This window comes from Sus scrofa, chromosome 4 (assembly GCF_000003025.6).
Source record: "Sus scrofa isolate TJ Tabasco breed Duroc chromosome 4, Sscrofa11.1, whole genome shotgun sequence".
In the NCBI taxonomy this organism is placed as follows: domain Eukaryota; kingdom Metazoa; phylum Chordata; class Mammalia; order Artiodactyla; family Suidae; genus Sus; species Sus scrofa.
In genome coordinates this window covers 2,665,773-2,692,457 of record NC_010446.5, presented here as the reverse complement: position 1 = coordinate 2,692,457, position 26,685 = coordinate 2,665,773, and the positions used below count along the sequence as shown (strand labels likewise).

Genomic DNA, 26,685 nt, shown 5'->3' with positions numbered 1-26,685 from the left:
CCTGCTGCGCGCGGCTCTCTCACAGCCCCAGGGGCCTCCTCCTCCTCCTCTTGCCCACGTCCACTGTCCATTGCCACGTGGCCGCCTGTGAAACCTAAAAGGAATCCTGTGGCTCGACACAGCGGCTCTCACCCCCTGGCGACGGCCCAGCCCCTCCTAAGGCCTGTGCGGTGAGGCCCACGCTCTCTGGTCCACCCTCGTCACCTCTCACCTCTGCCCTCCGTTATCCCCCTTCAGCCACGTTGGCCTCCTCCTTCCCCCCGAGCACTGGCTACTCCCTCGGCTAGAGCACTCCTTCCCCCAGAGGCTGGCTGGCACGCTCATCCCCACACGCCTGGCCCCAACCTCACCTTGGCAGTGACGCCTGTTGTGACAGTTCCCAAGCCAAACCCACTCATGCCATGGCACGCTTTCTTCCCATCACACTTCCCACCTTGAGTATATTTTAAAACTTAGTTATTATATGCTATCACCTGCTTCTCTGCTTAGTCACATAAGCTACAGAACAGAAACCTTTATATTTTGTGTACTGACGTACCTACCCAAAGCAATTAGAACCACGTCTGACACTTAGCAGAAGCTCAACAAATACTTCTCAAATTGAATTGATATGTCCACAGTTTCAATCAACCTTTTACAAATCTTTGCCAACTCCCATTGTACTTCCACTAAACAACCTGGGAAAAAACCAACACACAGTCAATACAAACACTGGACTCCTCCCAGACCATACCTGGGCTTCTGCAAGCTCGCACAAGGCAGAAGTCTCATAATGTCAAAACTCGGGCTTTCTACCTTAACTGTCGCCCCCAGCCGAGCCACACCCTCCCAGATGGGCCTTTTCCTGCTCGGCTCTCCCCACGCAATTTCAAGCCTCCTCCACCAGCATCCAATCTCCAACCTTAGCCTGCCTTTTCTGCTCACTGAGGAGTTCCCTGGTGGCCTTTGGTTAAGGATTGGGCATTGTCACTGCTGTGGCACAAGTTCAGTCCCTGGCCTGGGAACTTCTACATGCCGTGGATATAGCCAAAAAAAGAAAAAGAGAGAGAACTACCTCGACTGCCCTCCCCCCAATTCTCTTGCTACAAACACAGCAGGGACTCAAAAAGCATTTGCTGAAAACAATGAGGAAACTGAGGAACAGAAAAGGAAAACCTTTTGTCCAAAGTTCCACAGTTAACAGTGGCAGCGCCAAGGTGCGACCCCAGGCCCGCCTGACCAGGACTGTCCTGAGCCCACCACAAGGCAGTTCCAGCCCACCTCTTAGACCTCTCAGTGACCTTGGTTGTCCAAAACGGCCTTCTTTCTTTGAAAGACTTTGGGGAAACAAGAGTATGGAAGAAAAAAATGATAAAACTGTAACAAAGAAAACAGGAGAAAGAGCCACGAACAGATGAGACCTCAACACATGTCCACCTGGCGTTAAGAAGAGAGATGCCCATGCGGTGTGAACGCAGAGCAGCCTCGGCCCAGAGCAAGTGCGGAAGGAGGCCCAGGTGGGAGGCAGCAGGTGGACCTGGAGGGCATGATGAAGGGCAGCACCCAGCCCTCCCACACCAGCCGATAACCCAGTGCACAGACTCCCAGAGGCAGTGCTCTACAAACACAGAGCTGACATGCTTCGAGGAAAGCTCCCTCATTCTCGCCACTTGGGGCCCACAGCTTAAAGTGCTCCGAAGCTCCAGTTCTGAACCCATCAGAGAACAGATCCAACTCAGAGAAGTAGCTAGTCCTCATTTCATATTTATTTACAGACCAGCACAGATCGCCAGACATACAAGGAATACCACCTGTATGAAAGAAAAATAATTACCAAGATAAACAACAAGATGAGGTGGCCTTGGAAGAAAGAGCTGAGTTGGGAAAGCTGCAGAAAACCTAAACACGTAAAGATGCTCTGAGCACATGTGGAAGAATCTGTGGATCCGAAAGAGCAGGTTCTTATGAAAAACGGATCAGATTCACGAAACAACTCCTAAAATTAAAAACAACAAAATACTTGACTTCTAACTTTCAGAGCTCAACCCATGAGCTGCCCCTAGAACACTTGGTTCGGGCTGAAGATAGAATACAAACCAAAAAACCTTACAATTAAAAGTAATGACAAAAACACGTAAGCATGACAAAGGACAGAGAGCCAAGTGGGAACAAGGAGGAAGAGCCCACGTCTGAGGCATTACTATCTTTATTTCACGAACAAAGGAGTCTGGATACTGGCAAAAATCAACGACCAACCAAAAGGATATCACTGAAATCAGAGCAGGACTTCTACTTACACACACACCCCCACGACGGGAGCACAGCGAGACCCTACCAGGCTCAGCCCTTACCTCCCACACCAGAAAACCAACCAATCACTTAAAACTGAAGTCTCAATCGACAAGGCTTAACCCAGAATACAGTGTTTAGGGGTCGCTGTCAGAAAGTCTGGAATGGAGAGCGTGGCGCTAGAGGGTGGAACTGGGTCGGGAGGACGGGAAATCCCTGATTTTCATCCCATCTCAGGTAACACATCTATCTTGATTTTTAATTGCATTAATAAAAATCCACCCTTTAGTCCTTCCCCACTGCCCTCAGGATAAAGCACCTACTCCTGGCCAGACCACCCTCTAGCTTCACTTGTAAACACTTTCCCCAGCTTGCAATCACCGCTCTAACTAAAGTACACGCAAAGATGCCCAAACACCAAGCTTTCCTGCCTCCGGACGCTGCTCTGCAGTGAACACTTCCCCCTGATCTCCTGAACACCAGGCCGCACAAGCTCCTCCCCCGGGGTTCACTGTGGGCATCACCACCGCCAGGAAGCCCCCCGGGGGCAGTAACCAGCTGACATGAAGGTATTCTCTGCGCCCCCGAGAAAATCTGCACGGCTTGAGAACATGAGCCAGGCCCACCCTGTTCCAATGGAAAGTTTCTACACCTCGGACTGTGTCTGGAATTCTAGGCACGAAAAAAGAAATTTTCTTTTCTGAGTAAACAGCCTCAGGACCTCAGAGCCCAATCTATCTCAGTTGTACTCAGCTGCCCTGATGCTTGAAAGATGTCTTCATTCACAAAACAGGGGTTTTCAGAAGGACCTCAAGGCAGTCTTCCTTTGTGCCTACCACTTTCCCACAACCCATTAACCCTGAAAATGAGCTCCATACATATTCCAGTAACTCAACGCCCCCAAAACTTTTCCTTCATGTTCCTAGAATTACAGTTGTAAAACAGCTCCACCCCACATTTCTACCTTATAAGGCAACACCCTAAAACCAAGAACCAACTTTGGCAAAGCAGCTTCAGCAGCAGACCCATCCTGCAGGGGCCAGGAGGGCACTCAGGTAGCCCCAGGGCCTGGCTCGCGGCATCACAGAACCGGGTCCACTCTGGGGGAAGCCAGACTTACTCCTGTGGTCTGACCATTCGTCTGGAGCTGGGGAAAACGATTATAGGAACACTGGTTCTTCTGCTTTTAAACATTTTCAAATACGGGGGCGGGGGGGGAACGCAAACCAGAAGCAGCAGATTATGTCCTGGTGCTAAAAGTTCCCCCAAGCCAGTAAAGAGGCTCCTGGCTCTTCAGGACTGGCCTGTCATCTCACCACCTCCTGTCAGTCCTGCCTCCCAGCGCACATTCTCTCAAGAAGAAAGATGCTGTGTAACTTCACTCAATATTGCCCCCTCGTGTCACTGTCTGTGCTGTACCAAGATGAGACATCTAAGAACTAATGGTGCTGAAAAGCTATACTTGATATTCTGCCTCTTTATTTCTTCATTCAGCATTTAGTGAAAATCATCTATGGATAGAGGTGAAATAAAATCTTTGCCCTCAAAGATTCTCAGAAACAGCGCAGCATCCAAATAAACGTTACAGTTAGAGGGAGAAACATAATCTGGACCAGGAGGGAGTGAAACAGGGGTGGGAGTAGCTGGGCTGTGACCTCACGACATAATCCCGCCCAGCACAGCCACACAGAGCGGGCTCTGCTCGCAGCCAACAAAAAGCAGGGGAATTGGAAAAACAGGAGGAGGGCTTCCGGCCTTGCTAGGAAATTGAAACTGCATGACATAATTTCCCGTCCCTAATACCAAGCCTCTGTAGGAATAGAAGGGGACTTGGGAAGAAAAAGAACAAAGGAAGAAAATGAGCTGACCCTCCGGAGGCAATGAAAACACATTCACGAGGACACTGGCCAGAGGGAAATTCCACATAGTTGTAAACTGTCATGAACTGAATCCATGAAGTTCAAGTTCAAGACGCTTTCACCGACAGAAGGCATGGTGAACACAATGCCCGCCAGTGGCAATACCCAGGGAGCTTTATCACTCTGCTTCCTACCACCTGCCCTCCATTTACCACCAGACTGACCAGAAAGAGCGGACAAAGTGGGAAAGACTTCCCGGCTCTGGAGCACGGGACAAGTTCCAAAGTTACAAATTAACAAATATACAAAGAACTCAAATTCTCTGGAGCTCAGTTTTTCTTCTCATTAAAATGGGAAAAATCCCGCCAAGTGATAACTGCTAACATTTGTGAGCTCTGAGCATCTCTCACCACCCTGGCAGGGGCTATGGTAACACCCTTTGCTGGATGAGAAAGTTAGGTTTCGGTAGTTAGTAAGTAGCTAAGCCGCCACCTGGATCCAGAGCCTGTGAGAATCAGGTACCAGACTAAAGAACACAAGGCAGAGTCTAAATCCCAGCTTTGCACTGACTGAGCCTGGTGGCCTTTCACCTCTCTGTATCTGGTTATGAAAACGTGAAAGAGGGAGAGGAGAGCCCTCGCTCACAGGGTTACTGCCAGGACCCAATGAGCAGCTGTCGGGAAGGGAGCGAGCACTGAGCCAAAGCAGGTGCTGTTCTTACTGTTACTGTTAACCACTATTATTATTATACTGTCTACCTCAGCAAAAATACACCCAGAGCACCTACACACTACGGCACTACTCTCACCTACTCTGCCAAAGTCACTTCTGTTTATTTCTACCGCATGTCAAAGAAACCCTAAGACAGCTAAAAGAAAAATCAAAACAAAACAAAACACCAAGACACAAGTGTGGGAGACAGGGAGACTCACAGTTCAGAGGTCCAGCATAACTCTGTGAGGAAGTCAAAGGATGCTAGTTTCTCCCTCGTCTTCCCATAGCAGTCAAGGAGAACCTGGGAGGAAAGACCACACGCACATGAAAAACACCTTTCCAAAACTGTACAGGTCCCCCCCTCACAATCGGCTTCGTTATCCACCACGCACGCTGTGCCAGACCTGGAATGAGGGGTAACAGGATATCAAGTCCCCTTCTTTAAACCGACATCCCATGTGAAAAACTGAAGACTGTTACTACCTATCAAGAAGCATAAATTAATATAGCACAAAGACAGCTAATAAGCTCAGGGTAAGACCACCTACAATATATACATCTATTTCATCCTCTAAATTACACTAAGTTTAGTATACGATATTGTACTAAAGAGACACGAAAAATTTAAAAAACAAAACATAGCTCAGGCAGAAGTGAAAGTAGAAAAAGGAAGAGAATTCTGGAAGCTGTGAGAAATCCTTCTCAAGTAGAAGAGAAAGACCAAAACAATAGGAAAAGAGAGGAAAAAACTTGGCATACGGAGAAACTACAAAAGACTGGAAGCAGAGTAAAGGACGCGGCAGGCCAAGAAAGCCGGATCCCGAGCCAGCAGTGGAAAAAGCGAAGCCCAATTCCATCTACACGGCAGTGTCCTGGCTGGCTCAGAACTGGCCGCATCAGTGCACACAGCCTGGGGGCAAGAAAGGCAGAGACCCACACGCAGAGGTGCAGGTGAGGCTGTTTAGGGTGCAGGCGTCCAAGTGCGGCCCGTCTCTGACAGGAGATTGGACAGTCATTCCCTGGCAAAGGCAGAGTGTCTCTGGACCAAAGTCCCCCTGCCCAGCCGACTTAACCACTGTACACAACTAAATGGTGAATTCCCCAGCTCCCCACCCACCCGGCTCCCAGAATCCTGTGGTCAGAATTCTACAGTAAAGAAACTGCAGAATCTTCTTGGGGAATCTGATCAGCCCAAGAAGAAAGACCTAAAGATATCAACACTGGGGATTCCCCCAACAAATGGCCCACCCAGAATATCCTGATGTAAAAATCCAAAGGCCCCTCCCATGTCAGACAGAAGGAGAGGTGGAGGGGGGAGCAAGGAAGGAAAGAAAAACTACACCAATTATCAAAAACCTAGAGATAAGAAGACGCTACAATCAATAAAAATAGAATGCTCTCTAAAAAAAAAAAAAAAAAACAGCAAAAAAAGAGCTCTTGGATATTAAAGAACCTGAAAACAGAAACAAAAAAAGCTCAAGAAAATGGTTAAGTGAAACTGAAGACGTCTCCCAGAAAGTAGAATAAAAAAGAAAGGGAGGGAGGAAGGAAGAAAAGCACCCTGGAGTCGAAGTGGAGAAAACCACAGAACTTGTCTCGGAGAGCCAGGCTGCGGGTAGCAAGACTTCCAGAAAGAAAGAAGAAAACAGAAAGGAGAAAATCTTCAGCACGGTGACTCCAAAACATTTCCCCAGAACTAAGGAATACAACTGCTAGAATGAAGGGCCCCACTGAATACACAGAACAGCAGATGAACACAGACCCACACATCATGACATTTCAAAAGACTTGGACATATTTTAAAGTTCCTACACGCTTACAGAGATGGGAGGGGGGAAGTTACACACAAAGAATAAGGCATTAAAATAAACTTCTCAACTGAAGACCAGCAATATGGAGCCCTGGTGCAATGGAACAGGACGACGCCAGCACGGAACTCGAACCAGTCACATCACCAACCTGTTCTCAACTGCACTCACCCTCAGACCTTCTACCTCTAAAGCATCCGACCTATAACAAAATAGGGGGAGGTCATGGGAAAACACAAGCCTCAGCGAAGGGACGAGGGTGTCTTCCAGGATGGGAGCTGTGTGTCAGGAGGGGACCGTCGGAGCAGCCCGGTGCAAGACAGGAGTCTGCGGAAGTCGGCTCCAGCCTGCCCCAAACCATGGACTGTCCTTCTAGAGCAACCAACCCCAGGATGGTGTGCTCCACCAAACAGAGACGTCAGCCCGGAAAGACAGAGGCAAGAGGCTCCACAAACACGAAACCCAACTCTGGAGAGGAGCCAAAGGACGGGAGCCAAGCAACGGCCCACACGACAAGGCGTAAGGGGCAGCCGGCTCAGGAATGAAGAGAGCACAGAGCTCCAGGAAACCACCCAGAAAGAGAGCGCGAAGAAGAAATGAGTCCGCGTGTCGGACCCTGTGCAACGGGTGCTGCAAAGCCAGGGGACGTATGGGAAATAAGCAGCAGGTATAAAAAGATCGAAGAGTGTGGGGGACGGAGGGGTCCAAGGAGATGAATCCCCTCCCCACTGCCCCGCAGGTCTCTCTGGTCCGATCTGAACCCGTCCGCCCTCAGATGGGAAGGGCCTCTTCTCACCCGTCACCTTTAGGACCGAGTATAATGACTGCTAGAATAGAGCTCACAAAAGCAGGGCTCTTGCCGCACTTTTTCCCGTACTAAGTGTCGATGCTACATGCCTGGCATTCTTCCAGGGAACTAGAAGTCAAGGGTACACAGCTTTGCTTGCCCCTTAAGAGTTCAAGCTATTTTTACTCCTGAGAAGACAAGTATTTGTCCTACTTCCCCATCTCCCCAAAAGATCGAGAGTTCACCAGTGGCTTACGGAATTTCAATCGTCCAGCTATCACTAACGGACACGGGCCCTGAGATCCGCTGATGCCTTCTGACAGGCAGGCACTGTGCGATACGCCAAGTGTCAACTGGCAGTAGGGACTCTGGTTTCCCGCACGTTATGACCTGTCAGGGCCTCACTGATGAGCCCAGCCTAATCTCCAGAGTCTTAACATCTTTCAACACCGCCTCCTACGAAGCCCACACGCCAGCAAAATTAAACTACCTCCCGTTTCTGAACAACCCATGCCCTCCCTCACACCTCTATGCCATTGGCCGGCCCCTCCACCTGGATCCTGGCTGAACCACATGCCACCTGGTAGGAGTCCCGCCCCTCTCCTGCAGTCTGCCTGTCATTCTGTCACTCGGCAGAGGGACCTCTGGATGGTACTGGGCACTGGAATGCACATCAGTGAACCAGGGACCCTTGTGATGTGGCTTCCAATTTAACACGCTAGAGCGGATCTGGTTAAATCTGACTTGACCTGTCAGTCTCTCCCTCCACTCAAACAACAAGATTCTCGGGATAACTACAGCCTCAGGACCTACAGGCCAGATAAAGAGGTTAAACAGCAATGCCAAATAAACCCAAACTGAAGGTCAGAAAAACTCCCTTTAGTCGCAGTCGGTAAGTAACGTGTGCTCTCTGGAGGCCCTCTGCTTTTTCCCTTTTTCTTTTTTTGCCTCTTTCCCATTAGGAGTATAAATCGGAAAGCAAGTCTCTTGCAACTGGCTTTCTTCTCCTTGCTGTGAAAGGCACAACAGCCCAGGTACTCCCCAGGTCTGGTTTTGTTCATCACGGTGTGCCAGGAGTAGACACTGTACCAAACACAGAGCGCGTAATCAATAAACATGTGCCTGATGCATGAACGACAATGAACAAATAAATGAGTGGACACACTGGCTTTTGAGTGCCTTATAAGCACTCTGTGCGTCATTTTGTAGTTTAAGAATTTGGGAGCTCCCGTTGTGGCAAAGGGGAAACGAATAAGACTAGTATCCATGAGGACTCTGGGTCGATCCCTGGCCTCGATCAGTGGGTTGAGGATCTGGCGTTGCCGTGAGCTATGGTGTAGTCGCAGATGCAGCTTGGATCCTGAGTTGCTGTGGCTGTGGTGCAGGCTAGCAGCACAGCTCCGATTAGGCCTCTAGCCTGGGAACTTCCATAAGCCGTGGGTGCGGCCCTGAGGAAAAAAAAAAGGAGAATTCACGTGAGTTACAACATCCCATCTCATCATCAGAAGGCCAGCTTGCCTGCCATGTTAGCAGTGGGCAACTTAGCGCAAGCTGTGTTCCAGCACTGCTACTTATCCAATGGCCCATTCTATCTTTATTAAGAATATGAAGCTATGCATTTTAACTGCAAAACTGATAAAATGTAAGCATAAAAATTTGAACTAGTTCAAACAGAGACTGTATAATTAAAATGCTTAAATAAAATCTCTTGCTCCAGACAGATGAAGACAAACTAAACTTGTCTCATTACACAGTGAAATACACTGTCAGGTCCCTGAAGATATTTGTAATGTGTATATTCTCTACCTTTCTGGCATGAATGGTGGGTTTTAAGATCGATGTAAATAAACAACCAGGCGACGCTCAACCTCTTTCCCTTTCTAACATGCAAACTCAAACTGCCCACCAGCCACACACTCTAAACCTGTGTTTCATTAGCATGTAAAAGATTTCCTCCCATCGCCTTGCTGACAGTGTGCCCATTTCAACGCATGATCTAGCGTGGCTGCTTTCTAACACCCATCTGTGAAACCCCAATCATCACACAAGGGGCAGACTCTCTCCCGCCAGCTTAATAAGTACTAGCTCCTTAGTCCTCGCAGCCCTAACTGCTCACTATCACTGTTCCCATTCTACATATAAGAAAGCTACACCTTCTAGAAATTAAGGAATTTTTCAAGGTCGCACAGCAAGCCAGAGAGAGATCAGGGCCTCAAACACCAGCTTATCAGCACTCTTAAAATCATGACGCTATTCTGGGTCCGCAAATTAACCAGATAACATTATTGTTAAAACATGAATACGACCCGGGCTTTCCAAAGCAAGCATTTCCTAAAGCTGACATTCAATATGACATACTGACAAATTATAAGATAATCTGTCTTGCATTAAGCATGTAGACTGAGCTCCTGAAAAAAATAATTTGTTTGATAACTTCTTAACGAAGCCCAAGCCACTATTTTTTTTTTTTTTTTTTTTTGTCTTTTGTCTTTTGCTATTTCTTGGGCCGCTCCCGTGGCATATGGAGGTTCCCAGGCTAGGGGTCGAATCAGAGCTGTAGCCACTAGCCTACACCAGAGCCACAGCAACGCGGGATGTGAGCCACGTCTGCAACCTACACCACAGCTCACGGCAACGCCGGATCGTTAACCCACTGAGCAAGGGCAGGGACCGAACCCACAACCTCATGGTTCCTGGTCGGATTCGTTAACCACTGCGCCATGACGGGAACTCCCCCAAGCCACTATTTTTTAACCCACAATCCTATAACAATTTAATTGTGAAGGTCTCCAATGTCTGAAATATACAACCTCTTCACATAGACTGCTCTTCCTCTAAGCTCAGTCTACCAACAGTTTCTGTACTTAGGCAAGATGCAACCTGTGTTCTCAAAAAAACTATACTTTCTGAAAAACCAAAAATATATAAAGAATGTGAATATGATTATGAAAACCATCTGGGAAAACAAAAGCTTCTTTATGCTTCAAAGTAATTTTCTAGGCGAAAATAATTCTAATCCTAGACTGGGAGCTGCTCCTAGGTGGGGATGCTGAGTCTCAGGCATCTCAGTGCCAGGACTTAGTACCAGGTCTGCCTTCCACCTGACACTAAGCTACTGACTAAGTGAATACATTAAAAAAAAGAAAGAAGGAAAGAAAAAGAAGCAGGAAGGTTACTAAATTCTGAAAAACCATTATTAACAACAACAACACTGGAGTTCCCTGGTGGCTCAGCAGGTTACGGATCCGGCATTGTCACTGCTGTGGCTGGAGTGACAGCTGTGGCACAGGTTCAATCCCCGCTCCACATGCCAACACTAACAACAGACTGCCTGCTATGTCTCAGAGTAAATGACAAATATAAACTATTTCCAGTTCTTAGACAAAATGATCAACTAACTAAACCAGGGGAATGATAAAGATTAGCTTTCAGATTTACACACACACACACACACAAATAGCTACATTGTTAGGAACTGTATTTGCTGAACACAGGTTGATTCTGGCCCTAAAAAGCAAGTTTTTATTTCTTGACTGGCCATGTACTAAGAACTACGTTATATCACATTTATTAAAAAATTACGGTAATCGTCACTTAGATGAGGAAACAGAGCCTAAGTAACCTGGTCACCATCACACAGGGAACAAGGATCAGATCTGAGATTCAGAGTAAAATCTGCCAAAGTCCATGCTCTTAACCGCTGCTCTGTTCTGCATTGTAAATAACACCCATAGAAAATTCTACTGTGCAAAAGGCTTAAAGGCATTAGAGTAACACGATTCTACTCAAATCAATGAGTAGGCACAGTTAATATATTCAAGACAAGACAACCCTTCAATCATGCTCAGGAGAACTAATGGCTATCATGGCACATATGAGGCTAATTTTGTCTACCTGAGAGAGACACCAAAAGAAGGCTCTATGAACCAAATTCAAAACATAATTAGAAGCAGCACCTCCTGGGAGGTGCTGACCCATCAAGGGACAGTCGTTTGGACACTAATGGCCCAGCTGAAACCAGAGACCATTCATTTCTTGTGCAATGGAAGCAGTTTGCCAAGTGAAGGGCCCAGGTCTGGGTAAGGAAGAGTAAAGCACACTCCGCCCTGTCTCTCCAGGAGACGGCAACCTGGACAGAACAACTGCAAAAGCTATTTAACGAAAAGTAAACATTATAACTGCAGGTGGATTAGGAACAGAGACCAGTACTCCAACCACCACATTAGCAGATTTAAATAGGACAGAGAGTCCCTAACATAACATCCTAAATGTGGAGGACACACCACCCCAGGCTCATTCAGCACAGTTAGAACAGGGAAGCTCTGATTCCCAAAGGAAAAGAAAATCAAAGTAAGTCAATACTGCAATGAAACCCAGAAAACCTTTAAAGCAGCTATTACACAAATAACCCTATAAACAAGCATACACCCAATATACTCAACATCACACAATCTTTTTAATCTCTTAAACCTATTGGCTTTGGCCCCCACCACTCCACAGAAACTTCTCTATCCCAGATCACCAAAATCGCCAAACTGCTCAATCCAGTGGTCAGGACTCAGGCCTCACCTGACCTCTGGGCAGCAACTAACAAGAGCTGACCACTCCCACTGCCCTCCTCCTGGCTTCCAGGATGCCAGCTTCTCAAGCTCACAGGGGCTTCGCCCTCCTCACTACCCAAGGCAACTCTAGAGACCCTGGAGGCTCTGTCCCTTCTCCTCTTAGATATGCTTACCGCCCCCCAACCCCGCCGACACACACACACAGGCCAGCTCACTTCAAAGGCTGTCTCCACACTAACTACTTAAAATGTGTTTCTCTAGTTCAGACCAGTTGCCTGGCTGCTGGGCTGGACCGACCGCTGACAGCTCTGCATCACAGCCACCACCTTATACCCTCTCACATGCATCCCAGAGGAGAGGCCAGAACCACATTTCCCCAAATCCCTTTCTGCTCCAACCCAGGCAGGAGGTAATTAACGAGAGGCACTCGCACAAGATTGGTGAGATGAAAGACAAAATATTCTGGAGGCGACTGGGGGCACAAGCACAGTTGCAGTAGACACATGGGGAGAAAAAGAGAATTCATCAGCTTCAGCAGCCAAGACCTAGAGTGACTTCCACTGAGAAATCCCAGTGGCTCCGTAGAGACACCAGGAGCCACCTGCCTCAACCCCTGAGATCGACAGCAGTGGCTTCAGCCGTGGAGATCACTGTTGATTCCAGCTCCAGGGAGGCACTCACTGTAACAGCTGCCTCCTTGACCTTCCACCTTGCCAGCCCCTCCAACAGCAGTGATGGGCTATAAGTCCTATATTTTAAAAATGTCTAGAGTGGCTGCTGTTTTCTGAGCAAACCCTGATGGACCACCTGTGCTCTGAGACCCGCTTCTAGCCCCCTTAGAGAAGTGAATAAAATGCCCAACAGACCTCTCAAAGCGCCAGCACGGATCTTCCCCCACAAACCGTGACACCATCTCTCTGTCTCTTTATGAGAACCCCTCCTTCCAACTGCTGAGGCCAAAAACAATGCATGTCACCCTTGACTCTTCCTCCCACACTCCCTACCCGGTCTTGTCAGCTTTTCCTGCAAAACGTGCCTAGAAACTGCACCTTGGCATCCCCAGCTGCACCACGATGACTTGAGCCCCACCACCACTCCCCACACGACTGCAGCAGCCACTGAGCACAGGTCTGCCTGCGTCTGCACTGGTCAGCCTGGAGCCCATTCTCAGCACAGCAGACATCTCAGTCTCAATGTGACCCTCTGCTCGGCTCCAAATCACAGATGGCCCCTCAGTTTACACGGATAACAAGGAGCTGATTAAGCCATGTCTGCTCGGCCAAAGAAATGTGTTGAGAAAAAACAAACCTGTTTAAAACGATCAGCATTTCACCAAGAACACTTGCTCAAAGAGTTGAGGACATCAGAAACAACATCAAAAATCAAGTAAAGAGGAGTTCCATCATGGCGCAGTGGTTAACGAACCTGACTAGGAACCATGAGGTTGCAGGTTCGATCCCTGGTCTCGCTCAGTGGGTTAAGGATCCAGCGTTGCCGTGAGCTGTGGTGTAGGTCGCAGATGCGGCTCGGATCCAGCATGGCTGTGGCTGTGGTATAGGCTGGCGGCTACGGCTCCAATTACACCCCTAACCTGGGAACCTCCATATGCCACGGGAGTGGCCCTAGAAAAGGCAAAAAGACCAAAAAAAAAAAAAAAAAATCAATTAAAGAACAAGGCAAACCATTTAGGGTAGTTTCCTTTGGCTACTGATGGACCAACAAATGTTACCCACCCGGCTCAGCTGTTGATTCAGAGTCAGTGGTACTGAGGAACTGGCTTCCAAGAATAGCCTATGTGGAATTACAGGTGAGAATATTTTCAAAGAACTGGAGAAAACACTGATTTAGTACAACCTGAAATGGAATACAAATGATGACGGTAAAAATACACGGGGAGCAGAAAAAGGGTTAGCAGGACAGATTTACAAAGGTTATGAAAATGTAAGCTGTTTAATGCATTTAAACATGGATGTGTATTATTTGCCAGCAGGTACTCTGTCGAAAGCATTTGAATCCACCACATGTGTGAACCAGAAGTGTCGACAGCAAAGGTCACCAAACTGTCCCGACCTATCCTCCCGCACAGCAGCCTCACGGGGTGGGGCAGGTTTTGTCATGACTCCTTGACCTCAGAGCCACGACTGAAATTTTCCTGAAAAAGACCCACCTTCAAGGATCACTATCATCAAACACCGCATTCAGCGAGGTTAGCGTTTGCTGAAGACGTGGTAACCTTTCTTGACGAAGTCAACCTAAAATCATAAGGCACAACAGTGCTTACAGCAGGACTTCTACTGCAGCAAAGTCGTTTCAATGACAGCCAGCCTTTGACTCGCCAGTGACACCACGCTTCCTCACACACTCCCCATGTTATCTGCAAGTTAAAACGAGAAGTGAGATTTCCATTCCCACACAAACTCGCAGCAGATGTATTTTCTGAGTTTAAGCTACAGTTCCACCAGCATTTTTTAAAACTTGATGCAAGTGCAATGCAGATTTACATATTTCAAAATCCATTTCACCCCCCCAACCATCAATTCAAGTGATTAATCCGCAACACAATGACGTGCTGAAAGGTGAATATCAAGAAGAATCTAAGAGAATTCCATAATGCCTTCCAAGCGATGCATGTGCTCAATTAAGATGATACGCTCCCGCACTGCATCAGGACCTGAGAGTATCTACCCACACGAGGGCATTTTCAAAGATGAAATACGAGAAGCCTCCTGCAGCTCAGAACTAAGCGATGAACACCTAGACTGACTCGGATGACAGGGAGCACTAAATCTGAACTCCCCATGCTCTCCCAAAAGAGAATCCATTCTTCTCACTAGTGGACCTGTACCATAAAAAAGTTATAATCAGTTATAACGTGGATTCTCTCAACGAAAAATTTGTAGAAACTCTTGTGTTCCCTTGTTACAGAAGTATTTACTTAACATCTTTGATTTTGCCTATTAGGCTAAAAAACCTGAAATATTTCCCATGTGCCCCTTAACAGAAAAGTCTGACAATCCCTGTTTCAGTCAACGAAACCCCCATGACGGGCACACAGGTACACTTAAGACATATCTTGCCCATTTTCAACTTTCTCAACCGATTTTCTTTTTGACTTAGTCTGCCATTTTACACTTATTCCTGATATTTTTACCTATTGATTTTAGCACTTCATTACAACCTGTCAAAATATTTTAAAATTCTGATTCTAAAAATGAGCTGTCTCCCAGCATGACTCCTGATCTTTATCCAAAACATCAGGACAGGTGTCAAGTATGACACACTTCTGGAGACATCTTCACTTCGGTGTAGAAATTCTGATGTTTTAGTCCTGTGGTAAATTATACCGCATGTGGTTGCAACATATATCTTCTATCTAAAAGCAATTTCTTTTTTAATGATTTTTATTTTTTCCATTATATCCGGTTTTAAAAAGCAATAATTTCTTTTTTCTTTCTTTTTTTTTGCTTTTTAGAGCCACACCCATGGCATATGGAGGTTCCCAGGCTAGAGGTCTAATCGGAGCTGTAGCTGCGGGTCTACACCACAGCCACAGCCATGCCAGATCCGAGCCCGTGTCTGCGACCTACACCACAGCTCACGGCAATTCTGGATCCTCAACCCACGGAGCAAGGCCAGGGATCGAACCTGCAACCTCATGGTTCCTAGTCGGATTTGTTTCCACTGCACCACAATGGGAACTCCTAAAAAGCAATAATTTCTTAAACCCCCTAGTCATGATAAAAATAATAATTAACTTCCTAAGGGTTCACGCAGTAAAGGATTAACCTTGCCCAAAAAAAGGTTTTGCCGCAGCATAGCTCCTGGGAAGACACCTCTGAGCCCTTGGAATCTCCTGCCTGATAAGGCTACCTTGGTCTAGCTGGGGGCCTGGAGCCACACATTCCAAAGAAGAAACTACGCTTGTTTTTGGTGTTGGCAAATCCTACTTGAAAGTGACACCTTGTCCATCTGTCTCAGCCACGTGACTATTAAGATACACCTAACGGATGCAAACTTCAGCTCTGTCTAATGTTCAGGTGCGTGTCGAAAACATTCCATGCCCCCTGGAGCCCCACACACCTGGCTGGCCTTTGATATACCAAAGCTGTGTCTTGTTTTGTCTCTGGGGGCGTGTGTGGACCACTTAGGAGGGGCTGCATGTGTCTGGGGTTACTGGATGTCTGAGATGTCCTGCATTTAAAGGGAAATTCCTGTGATTTGGAGGATTAGCCTTCCCTAACTGCCTAAACCTTTGCAGAGCACCAGGCGTATACAACCGGGTGCGGGGCTCCCTTTGAATAATCTGATGAGAGTCCTAGAGTTCCCTTCCCAGGGAGAAACAACTCACATTCAACTTAATTTCTGGGGTTCACGAACCTAGGAGAGAATGTTTCCTCCTCAAAGCACCTGTAATCACTAGCAAACTCAAGAGCAAACAAAGCTCCGTGAACTTGTCCCCACGAGAAATCTGGGAGCCGTCCTGGAGCTCCCTGGAGCCCTCTCCGGCCCCATCTGGTCACGTGCCCGCTGGGGGCCTGGAGATGAACTTGGAAACAGGCTTCAAATCATCCCCTTCTCTCCAGATCCTCAACCACACCTTAATCAAGGCCTTCTTCATTTATTTGTGTGACGTAATTACATGATTAAAAGAACACAGGCTGTGAAACCAGACCATCTGAACTCTGCCCTTCACTTCACTAGCCAGGGACACCAGGCAGCCACTTCCCAGGTGACAAATGTGTGCCCACCCCTTCTCAAGTGCATTACTGCAACAGCGCCCGTATACTCATCCAGCCCAAACTTCCTCCCGCTAAATAAATCTGCTCTGCATCAGAATCAAGTACAAACTGCTCTGATCTCACCTATAATACCAACTTCGCCGCCTTCTTACCCAGCCCACCCTGTACTCCAGACCTGACAGAAACATCCAGTTCCACACACCCTAGCCCCACAGGCCTCCACATGGGCCTTTGCAAGGGCGAGGCCTGTCTTGAAGGCACCTCCTCTTCTCATTTTCCACTGACTTTCCATGGATCCTGCTGCAGCTGGTCTATAGCCAGTTTTTGCATGATTCCTGGCCTAAGAATGATTTTTATGTTTTTAAAGAGTTAAAGGGGAAAAAAAAATTGTGACAGGCCATATGTGGCCTGCGAAGCCTGAAGTGTTCACCATCTGGCCTTTAAAAGAGAACGTCTGCTGACACCTGAGCTTGGCCATAACTGAGGATGTGCCTCCAGGTCCTCAGAGCTCCTGCTGTGACAGGGCCACTGTGACATCACACCGCACGTGACTGACCTGAACCAGTCCTGCCCGCTCGTGTCTGCACCACCAGGGCTGGATGAACAGACTAGACCAGCTCAAAAACAAACTAGGGAAACACGTAAGTGGAAAAGACTGGGCCTTTAGAAACAAAACACTGAGTCCAGGTAAGATCCAATCCCGACATCTCACATTTGTCCCCACTTTACACAGTACTGCGCATATACCCTTAAAGGCTGAGATTATAAACACTAGACTTCATAGGTGAGGGAAATGAGAGTCACAAAACAAAACAACTTGTCAAAAGTCCCATAACAGTTCTCTCTGTGGCTCAGTGGGGAACGAAGCCGACTGGGATCCATGAGGATTCGGGTTTGATCCCTGATCTCATTCAGTGGGTTAAGGATCTGGCGTTGCCGTGAGTTATGGTGTAGGTCACAGACACGGCTCAGATCCCACATTGCTGTGGCTGTGGTGTAGGCTGGCAGCTGGAGCCCCTAAAGCTTCCATATGCCGCAGGAACGGCCCTAAAAGCAAAAAAAAAAAAAAAAAAAAAAAAAGTCACATGATACAAGACAGAGAGGCAGTACCTGCCTCTCTAAACAAACCATGATGCCCAGACACCTTCAATTACCTGAGATGGTAGAAGAGGAATAAAATTTAATTTCTGACTCATAATTTTGATCATTTTCAAGTCAATGCTACTTTTTGCAAACAAACAAAACAAAAATGAAATGGATACCCCAAACAAGCACTAGGCTAAAAGATCTTGGTATAACTACAAACTACAAATTTTCTGGCATTCCCATGTGGCTCAGTGGGTTAAGAACCCAACTAGTATCCATGAGGATGTGGGTTCAATTCCTGGCCTCACTCAGTGGGTTAAGGATCCAGCATTGCCATGAGCTGTGGTGTAGGTCCCAGATGTGGCTCAGATCTGGTGTTGCTGTGACTGTGGCAAAGGCAGGCAGCTATAGCTCCAATTTGACCCCGAGCCTGGGAATTTCCATATGCCCCAAGTACGACCCTACACATTTTCTTTTCTTTTTTAAATCAGTCCTTGAGAAAGTAAAATCAAACAGCTTAATTAACAAGTGCCACTGAAAGAAAGCAGCCGCATGACCCCTGCCCACCAGCGGAGCTGAAACAAACCAGCAGGCAGTCAGTCACCTGTTCTGAAGCTTCAGCCTGGACAAAAGAGAGTCCAGGAGCTGATAACACCTCAACTTTAGTCAGGAAATAAAGCAAGTGTTTCCAGAGGCAGAAATGAAATATAAAAAACTCTTTATTAACTCCATTTTTCAGTCTAATCTATTCATCTTTTTTCATAACCAAAGTATAAATTATGCATAGCTACAGTTTACATAGCTGGGCGCCCAGAAGTTTAAGACCAAGATACAGCCACGCTGAACCATGACAGGGTCTATGAACGCTATCATGAATGTCAAAGAGTGGCTCCACACACAACATTTTCTTACTACAACCCAATTTTAGAAAGAACTCACAAGGTACATCTGAAAAAGTTCATTCATTTGGAATTTACCAAATCCTAAAATAAACCATGAGTCATCAAAGGCTCTTAACAGAAATTAGAAAACACACCTAACTAGTGAACATATTTACCGAATGAAACAATAAATGCTTTCTGAACTAAATAATAAAAATACCTCGGATCAAATTATAGCCCTTGGGTAAAGAAAGATTCCTTAAATATGACACCCAAAAAAAACAAATCACAGAGGAAAGGAATGATAAGGTCAACATTAAAATTAAGAACTTTAGGAGTTTCCATTGCGGCTCTATGGGTTAAGAACCCGACTAGTATCCATGAGGATTTGAGTTTGATCCCTGGCCTCGCTAGTCGGGGTTAAGGAGCCGGTGTTGCTGCAAGCTGTGATGTAGGTCGCAGATGCAGCTTGGATCCCGTGTTGCTGTGGCTGTGGCGTAGGCCAGGGCTGCAGCTCCCATTCGACCCCTGGCCTGGGAACTTCCATATGCCACAGGTGGGACCCTAAAAAGACAAAAGACAAAAAAAAAAGAAAAAGAAAAACTTCAGTTCCAAGACAAGACACCTCAAAACTAAAAAGACAAACTACAAACTGGAAAAAAATATTCACAACTTCTAATGACAATGGCAAAGGATAGTAATCCACGGAAAAACATCAGTAGGTTAATATTTTCGCAGGCCCCTCACAGAAGAGAAGAGGTAGGACCAGCATATTAAGAGAGGATCAACGTAATGAGTAACACGGAAACCCAAGGGAAGCCGCAGGCAGATACTATTCCATAAGTTGGCCAGAATGGCACAACTGAAAAACAGACCAAACAAAGGACTGGCAAGGGTGGCGAGCAGCAGGAGTCACTTCCTCCTTTCATCGGGGGATGCACACTGGCAGGACTACTCTGAAAGCAACTGGCAGTTAGCAGTCAAGCCCAAGGCCCAGAACCAGCCACGGCATTCACATGTGCAGTCGAGACACACCTCGCACGTGGGCAGCAGTGTCCACAACAGCAAGGCTGGAAACCACCCAAATGCCTATCAACTGGAGACCGAATCTCACGACAGCGAGAGGTAACAAACACTGATGAGTGTACATCGCCTCTGATGGTCTCGGAATCACAACACTGAGCAGTCACCTAAAGCACTTGCCACGGGACTCCCCAGTACAAAGCTCAAAGCACACAAAACTAACACAAAGATAAGAGAGGGCAGCCACAATATTCATTCCGTGACCCCCGCCTCACATGCCAGGGATAAGGGAGGGAACCGACATCATGCCCTCAGATTTTCAGCCACAGTCAGTGACAGGGAAAATAAAGCAAGGAAAGAACAAATGACGCCAGGGCTTGCAGAAGGAGGAGGCAGCTAAAGGGGCAGAGCCAAGGGCGGAGGGCTCTGACCGAGGCACGCAGGCCTTCATGGCAGGAGGTGCCGGCCCACTTTACTCTTCTCTAGGCCAGACTGGTCCACACTGCTTGTTTTTGTACAGCCCATGAGCTAAAAATGACCTTTACATTGTATATGATTAAAGAAATAATTAGAGAATAGTGCCATTTCATTGCATGTAAAATTGTATGAAATTTAAATTTTAGGATGCAAAAATAAAATTGTGGTGGAACACAGACAGCCCACCGGTCTCCCTGCAGCCCCTGCCTGCTTTGGGGCTGGAATGGCAGGGCTGAGGACTGGGGACCGAAGCCTAAATGCTTCCTGGGAAGCTGGCCAGCACCTCTGCGGAGCCGGGTGTCCTTCCTCCAGGCGCTCAGAGCACTCTGGACCCGCACCTCCCCGCACCTTACCGCTGTTCTTCTCTACCTCTGCAGTGCTCAATAAAATCACTCTTAAAAAGAGACGAGCACAGCAGTTCCTGCTGTGGCTCAGTGGCTATGAACCCGACCAACATCCGTGAGGACTTGGTCCAATCTGGGGCCTTGCTCAGTGAGTTAAGGATCCAGTGTCGCTGTGAGCTGAGGTGTAGGTCGCAGACACGGCTCGAATCCCAAGTTGCCTTGGCTGTGGTGTAGGCTGGCAGCTGTAGCTCCCATTCAACCCCTAGCCTGGGAACTTCCATATGCCACGGGCAAGGCCCTAAAAAGCAAAAAAAGAAAAAGACTAGCATATTAAGCTTATTTCTCTGATGAATCTTGTTCTATTAAGGCTTCAAGCTTCTCTGCCCTCATGACTAAGTTAAAAAAAAAAAACAGATACGGGCTGCTATCAGGAGCATTAAACCAATACAGCAAAGCAAAGCAAAGCTAAAATAACATCAGTTTATTTTGATTCGAGTATAAGAAAAAACAGACTGAAATGACAGATCCTTTCGACTCCAGGTTCCCAGGCTGTGGAGGGACCCCACAACGTGCACAACCCCAGGGCACGAGCGCTACTAGACAAGCATCTGCACAAGGCCCTCTTTCAAAAGTTATAGTTACACCGGAACCCTGCCCAGCTTTTGAAAGAAATGTGTCATGAACTGGTATGCCATATTTAAGCAAGAGCCCCAATATCTGCCCAACACAGCATACGTTCCCAAAGCAAGTGCCGTCACATCATTTCACTGTAAAGTGGCAGCTCTGCTTCGACGTAACAAAGTTAATGAATGATACCTGCCGAAGGTGGTGACGAATACAGAGGGAGCTGATTACAACGACCTGTTTTGCACGTCCGAAAATATCCACAGAGCTTTAAAGTTGAAGATTTATACTTCGACTTTAATTATTAGGTACAATACCCACATAGTGAACAATTACACAATTCCCATTTATGCCTCTCCCCAAATCCTCAGTACAAAATGATTTTCCACCACCCTCACTACTGGCAAGTTAAAAAAAAAAAAAAGAAAAGGAGTTCCCATCGTGGCTCAGTGGTTAACGAACCCAACTAGTATCTATGAGGACACAGGTTCGCTCCCTGGCTTTGCTCAGTGGGCTAAGGATCTGGCATTACTATAAGCTGTGGTGTACAGCTCTGATTCGACCCCTAGCCTGGGAACCTCCATATGCCATGGGTGCAGCCCTAAAAAGATCAAAAAAAAAAAAAAAAAAAAAAAAAAAGAGAGAGAGATGCTTATTTAAAAATCTATGTGAAGACACAACACTGTAAATTCTGATGCTAAGAGAAAGGCTGTCAGCAACGAACTGAGAGGCTGGAAGGATGTCACTACGGGAAACAAGTGGTACCACCTTCACATCCGGCGTCTGTGGAAATCTCAACACAAGCGCCTGTGCCTCTCGTTTTACTGTGTGAGAAAGGCACTGTAACTGCGGCGCCTGCCCCGTGCTGCACGTCCACATGAAGAGGTATGCGAGTACCCTCCTCAGGGACAAGGCCTTCTGCCTGGCTCCTCTGTGGACAGAGCAGTAAGTGAAGGAAACACCACCACCCCTTTCTCTCTGAGCTTCGTTTCACAAAATGGGCAAAGAGGCAGGGAAGACTGAGAACCTTAACAACTGGCAACCTTTAAATGCAAATGTTTACTTTTCGCTATTACCTTTGGGAAACATCTCAGAAGGCCATGTGCTAATGAACAGCAGAACTTGACATGCCACACATCGTCTCTGTCTCACCAGCATTTGGTTCCATGTGGCCGACTTAACTAACTGGGAAACTGAGATTAGAGAGGTTAACAAACTAGCCCAAGACCACAAGGATTCTGACCCCAAGGCCCTGCCCTTCACCACTGCAGTTACTCAACGTTCCCACTAAGTGAACCAGTGCCATCTTCTGACCCATACTTTGAAAACCACGACCTTGCTACTGGAAGAGGGAACCACAGACCACCAGCACTGGCATCACCTGGGAGCCAAATCTGATGCCCACCCGAGACAGCCTGAATTCGAACCTAACATTTAACAAGCTCCCTGGGTGACGGATGTGCATTTGTGGGTTGGAGAAGCCCTGATATGGGGCACCCACACACTATATTCTGAGGCAGTCTGTCCAGGGCAAATACATACCCACTATAGGGACACTCAGCTTTCACCCTCCGGCTTGCCCTCTGATCCCAAAAGGAAGGCAGACAAGGGCGGGCAGGCTACTCCCTCAGGGGCCATGGAGAGGGTTGAGATGACCGCCCGTGTCTGTGGCCCTGACCTCTCCCCGAACCCCCGCCCCCGCCTTCTGACGGAGCCTTCACAGCCAGGAACCCTTGGTCCTGGAGGCACAGACGACAGACGGCGGCTCGTCACCACGCCCCAGGTTCCGGGAAGCCTGCCCACTCGCCCGCCAAACTGCAGCAAGGGAAGCTGGCAGAAAGGGATGGCGGGGCTGCTCCAGCACGTCCTCAGGTCCTGGGATCCTGACCGCGAACCGGTTCTCCAAAGACTGGTGCTCTGTGCGCTGCACAGGGAGCTGCCCACACAGCCCTGGCGGTCACAACACTCCTACCAGTTGACAGGAAGCCCCCAGTGAAATCTGTGCTTTCTGCCACCTCTCTTCCTCTAGCACCGAACGGAGGTGCCGGAAACCAGCCTCTCCTGTCCTCGCCCACGACGATGTCTGCCCGTCTTCCCTGCACCTAGCCCACGCTCCCCTCCTCTCCCCTGCCCCAGGCTCCTTCCGTGGGCCCCTCAGGAGTGGGCAGTGCTGCATCCTGCCGCCCCCCGCCCCGCACAGCACTTGCCGAATTCCGGCTTCAACAGCCCGGTGTCGGACGAGGGCCCACTCAGCTCAACACATAACCGATGTTCCCACCAAACCCCGCTTAAATCGGCAGATCTGTGCTCCGTACTTATCGGCTTCCTATTCGGCGCCCCGCAGCCCCCCTCCACGCCCACACCGGCCTGCACATCCACGCTGCACCTTCTGGAGGCCCTCACGGACGCCTAGTAGAGGGGCTCAGTCATCTGTTTTGGCTGCGGGTAGGTTCCAGAAAAAGTCCAACTTGAAGCTGCAAGGACACCTGTGTTAGGGGTCCTCCAAGGCAGATCGTGCGTCACACGCAGCCCTGCTGGGTGTGCAGTCGGGCCAGGGCCGTCCAACAAGACTGCCTGGACCATGAAAATGTTCCATCTGCACCATCGGATGGGTTCTGAGCCCTTGAAATGGGGCTACTGTGGCTGTGGAACAGAACTGTTAATCTTATCTCATTTTAATTTAAACAGCCACGCGTGGCTAGTGGCCACTACAGGAAAGAGTGCATCCAAGTCTAGACTCCAGACACTGAGTGAAACGAAAGAGAACTTTGCGTGGCCCCTTCACTGCAGGTGATGTTATTCAGTCCAACCCTCCGCTGAAAAAGCTTTAAAAAGATGGATAGTTTTAAAAATCTTAAAAGCAACCAGAAACTGACAGGACAATGAGGAAATAATAGGTCAACACTGAAGTGAAATCAGGAACCCAGAGAAAAATAAGCAAAAACACTACTTTTGCCCTGAAGTCACTTGCCAACTCTGAAATTTTCAACTTTCGTCTTCACAACAGTGTTGGGAAAGAGGACAGGACTTAAAGGCCAGGTTCCCCAGAGTGTCCAACCCTCCCTCCATAAGCGGGACCCCGAAGGCTGCACAGCCCAGGAGGAGAGTACACCAGAGGTGAGTCAGCTCACGAAGGGTGAGTCAGCTGACAGCTCGGTGTGGCCCAGAAACCCTCAACCCTTCAACATGGTTTAAGGGGACCTCAGACTGGTCAAAGCAAAAACAGACGATCTCTGGAGGGAGCCACCTTCGCTCTAGGCTCAGGAGAGCCCTACAAATAAGATCTGCGTCCATATCCCACACCATAAGCAAAAACTACCTCAAATGAATCACAGGCCTAAATGTAAACCCAAAACTAGAAAATTTTAGAGGTGGGGGGAAAAAGGAGAAAACTTTTGTGACTGAGGATCAGGCAAAGATTTCTTAAATATAACACCAAAAAAAGCACACTCCGTAAAACAACAAATTGGTAAGTGTGACATCATCAAAATTTATAACTTCTGGTCCACAAAACACTGTTAAGAGAATGGAGAAAAACAAGCCAGAGCATGGGAGAAAAGCATAGAAAACATCTGATAAAGGACCTGCATCTAGAATATGTAAAGAATCCACCAATAAGGAAAAAAAAAAAGGTTTTTTTAATAGACAAAAGATTTGAACATTAAAGAGATGGAGTATGGAGTTCCCACTGTGGAGCGGTGGAAAGGAATCCAACTAGGAACCATGAGGTTGCAGGTTTGATCCCTGGCCTCGCTCAGTGGGTTAAGGATCTGGCGTTGCCATGAGCTATGGTGTAGGTCACAGATGTGGCTCGGATCTGGCACTGCTGTGGCTCTGGCATAGGCTGGTGGCTACAGCTCCAATTAGACCCCTAGCCTGGGAACTTCCATATGCCACGGGCACAGCCCTAAAAAGGACAAAAGACAAAAAAAAAAGAGATGGATGACAAGCAGGTATATAAAAAGATACTCAATGTTATTAAGGCATTTGGGAAACGTAAATTCAAACCACAATGAAGTACCATCGCCCATCTATTAGAATGGCTAAAATTTAAAAGACTAACCATCATCTTGCCCCAATGATACAGAGCAACTGGAACCCCCTACACTGCTGGTAGGGATGTAAAGGGTACAGCCACTCTAGAACACAGTCTGGCACTTTCTTAAAAAGCAACACATGTACCTACCATTATGATCCAACCATTACAGTCCTAAACACAAGTGTCCCCCAGAGAAATGCAGGCCTGGGTCCACAAAAAGACTCGTACAAAAATACCCACAGACTTGCTTATCTGTGAGAACCCCAAGCTGGAAACGACACTCTACACACAGATCTATACGCTCCATGTCACCCAAACAACCAGAAGCATTTTCCCGGGACGTTGCCAAGTGACCGTAGAAGAGTGTGTGGATCTGCAAAGGGTTGAGGACGGTCAAGGCCCCTGAAGGAGAACCCCGGGGGGAGGGTGGGGATGAGGCTCGCTACATAAGCCACAATGCCATACGGAGCGCAGTGCCAGCGGAGTGGAGTGGAGACCACAAGTGGACACACGCACATGTGGACCCTGCATTTACAACAAAGCTGTCACCAGAGGGCCCGGGAAAAGACGCTCTTTTCAATAAACAGTTCTGGGACAAGGAGATGTCCACATGTTGTTAAAACTGGGTCCCTTCTTCTCACTGCACATCGAATTATAAATCAAAGGCGGAAGGCAAAATCAGGAAGCATTCTGAAATTACCAGAGGAATCCAGTTCACGATCTCCGCACAGGGCATGACAAAAAGCACCATCCGTAAAGGAAAAGAATGACAGCCTGCACTACATTAAACTTAAGAACTGCTCTTAAAAAACAAAACAACACCGCCCTACACCGTGTCAGTGAAATGGCAAGAGAAGTGGCAAAACTTACAGGTAACAAAGGACCTATGCTCTGAATACATAAAGAAGTCAGAGTTCCCCCCGTGGTGCAGTGGAAACGAATCCGACTAAGAACCATGAGGATGTGGGTTCGATCCCTGGCCTCACTCAGTGGATTACAGATCCGGCGTTGCTGTGAGCTATGGTATAGGCCGCAGACGCGGCTGGGATCTGACATTGCTATGGCTGTGGTGTAGGCGAGTAGCTACAGCTCCCATTCGATCCCTAGCCTGGGAACTTCCAAATGCCACAGGTGCGGCCCTAAAAAGACAAAAAATAAAAAATAAAAAAAGTCTACAAATAAATTTCTCAAAAACTAATAGAAAAACATGGGCACTTCACAAAACAGTGAACCCAAATGGCCAGTAAGTGTACAAAAAGATGTGCAACCTCAGGTGTTCCTGTCGTGGAGCAGTGGTTCACGAATCCGACTAGGAACCATGAGGTTGCGGGTTCGATCCCTGGTCTTACTCAGTGGGTTAAGGATCTGGCGTTGCTGTGAGTTGTGGTGTAGGTTACAGACGAGGCTCGGATCCCGTGTTGCTGTGGCTGTGGTGTAGGCCAGAGGCTACAGCTCCGATTCAACCCCTAGCCTG

At 47.7% G+C, this 26,685-nt stretch overlaps 1 protein-coding gene across 18 annotated transcripts in view; it reads right to left on the bottom strand.

The window, feature by feature from the left end:
* Positions 1–26,685, bottom strand: part of PTK2 (protein tyrosine kinase 2) — a 239,455-nt gene that overhangs the window by 203,603 nt on the left and 9,167 nt on the right. For 11 of the 18 annotated variants that reach the window (XM_021088851.1, XM_021088844.1, XM_021088849.1 and 8 more), the window contains exon 2: positions 5,060–5,142. The exons of 4 other annotated variants lie outside the window; for them this stretch is intronic. The gene's annotated coding sequence lies outside the window, so the exon portion shown is untranslated. Of the gene's footprint in view, positions 1–5,059; positions 5,143–14,165; positions 14,373–26,685 lie in introns of those variants that run through there. 3 more of the 18 variants (XM_021088852.1, XM_021088828.1, XM_021088855.1) reach the window with 1 other exon arrangement.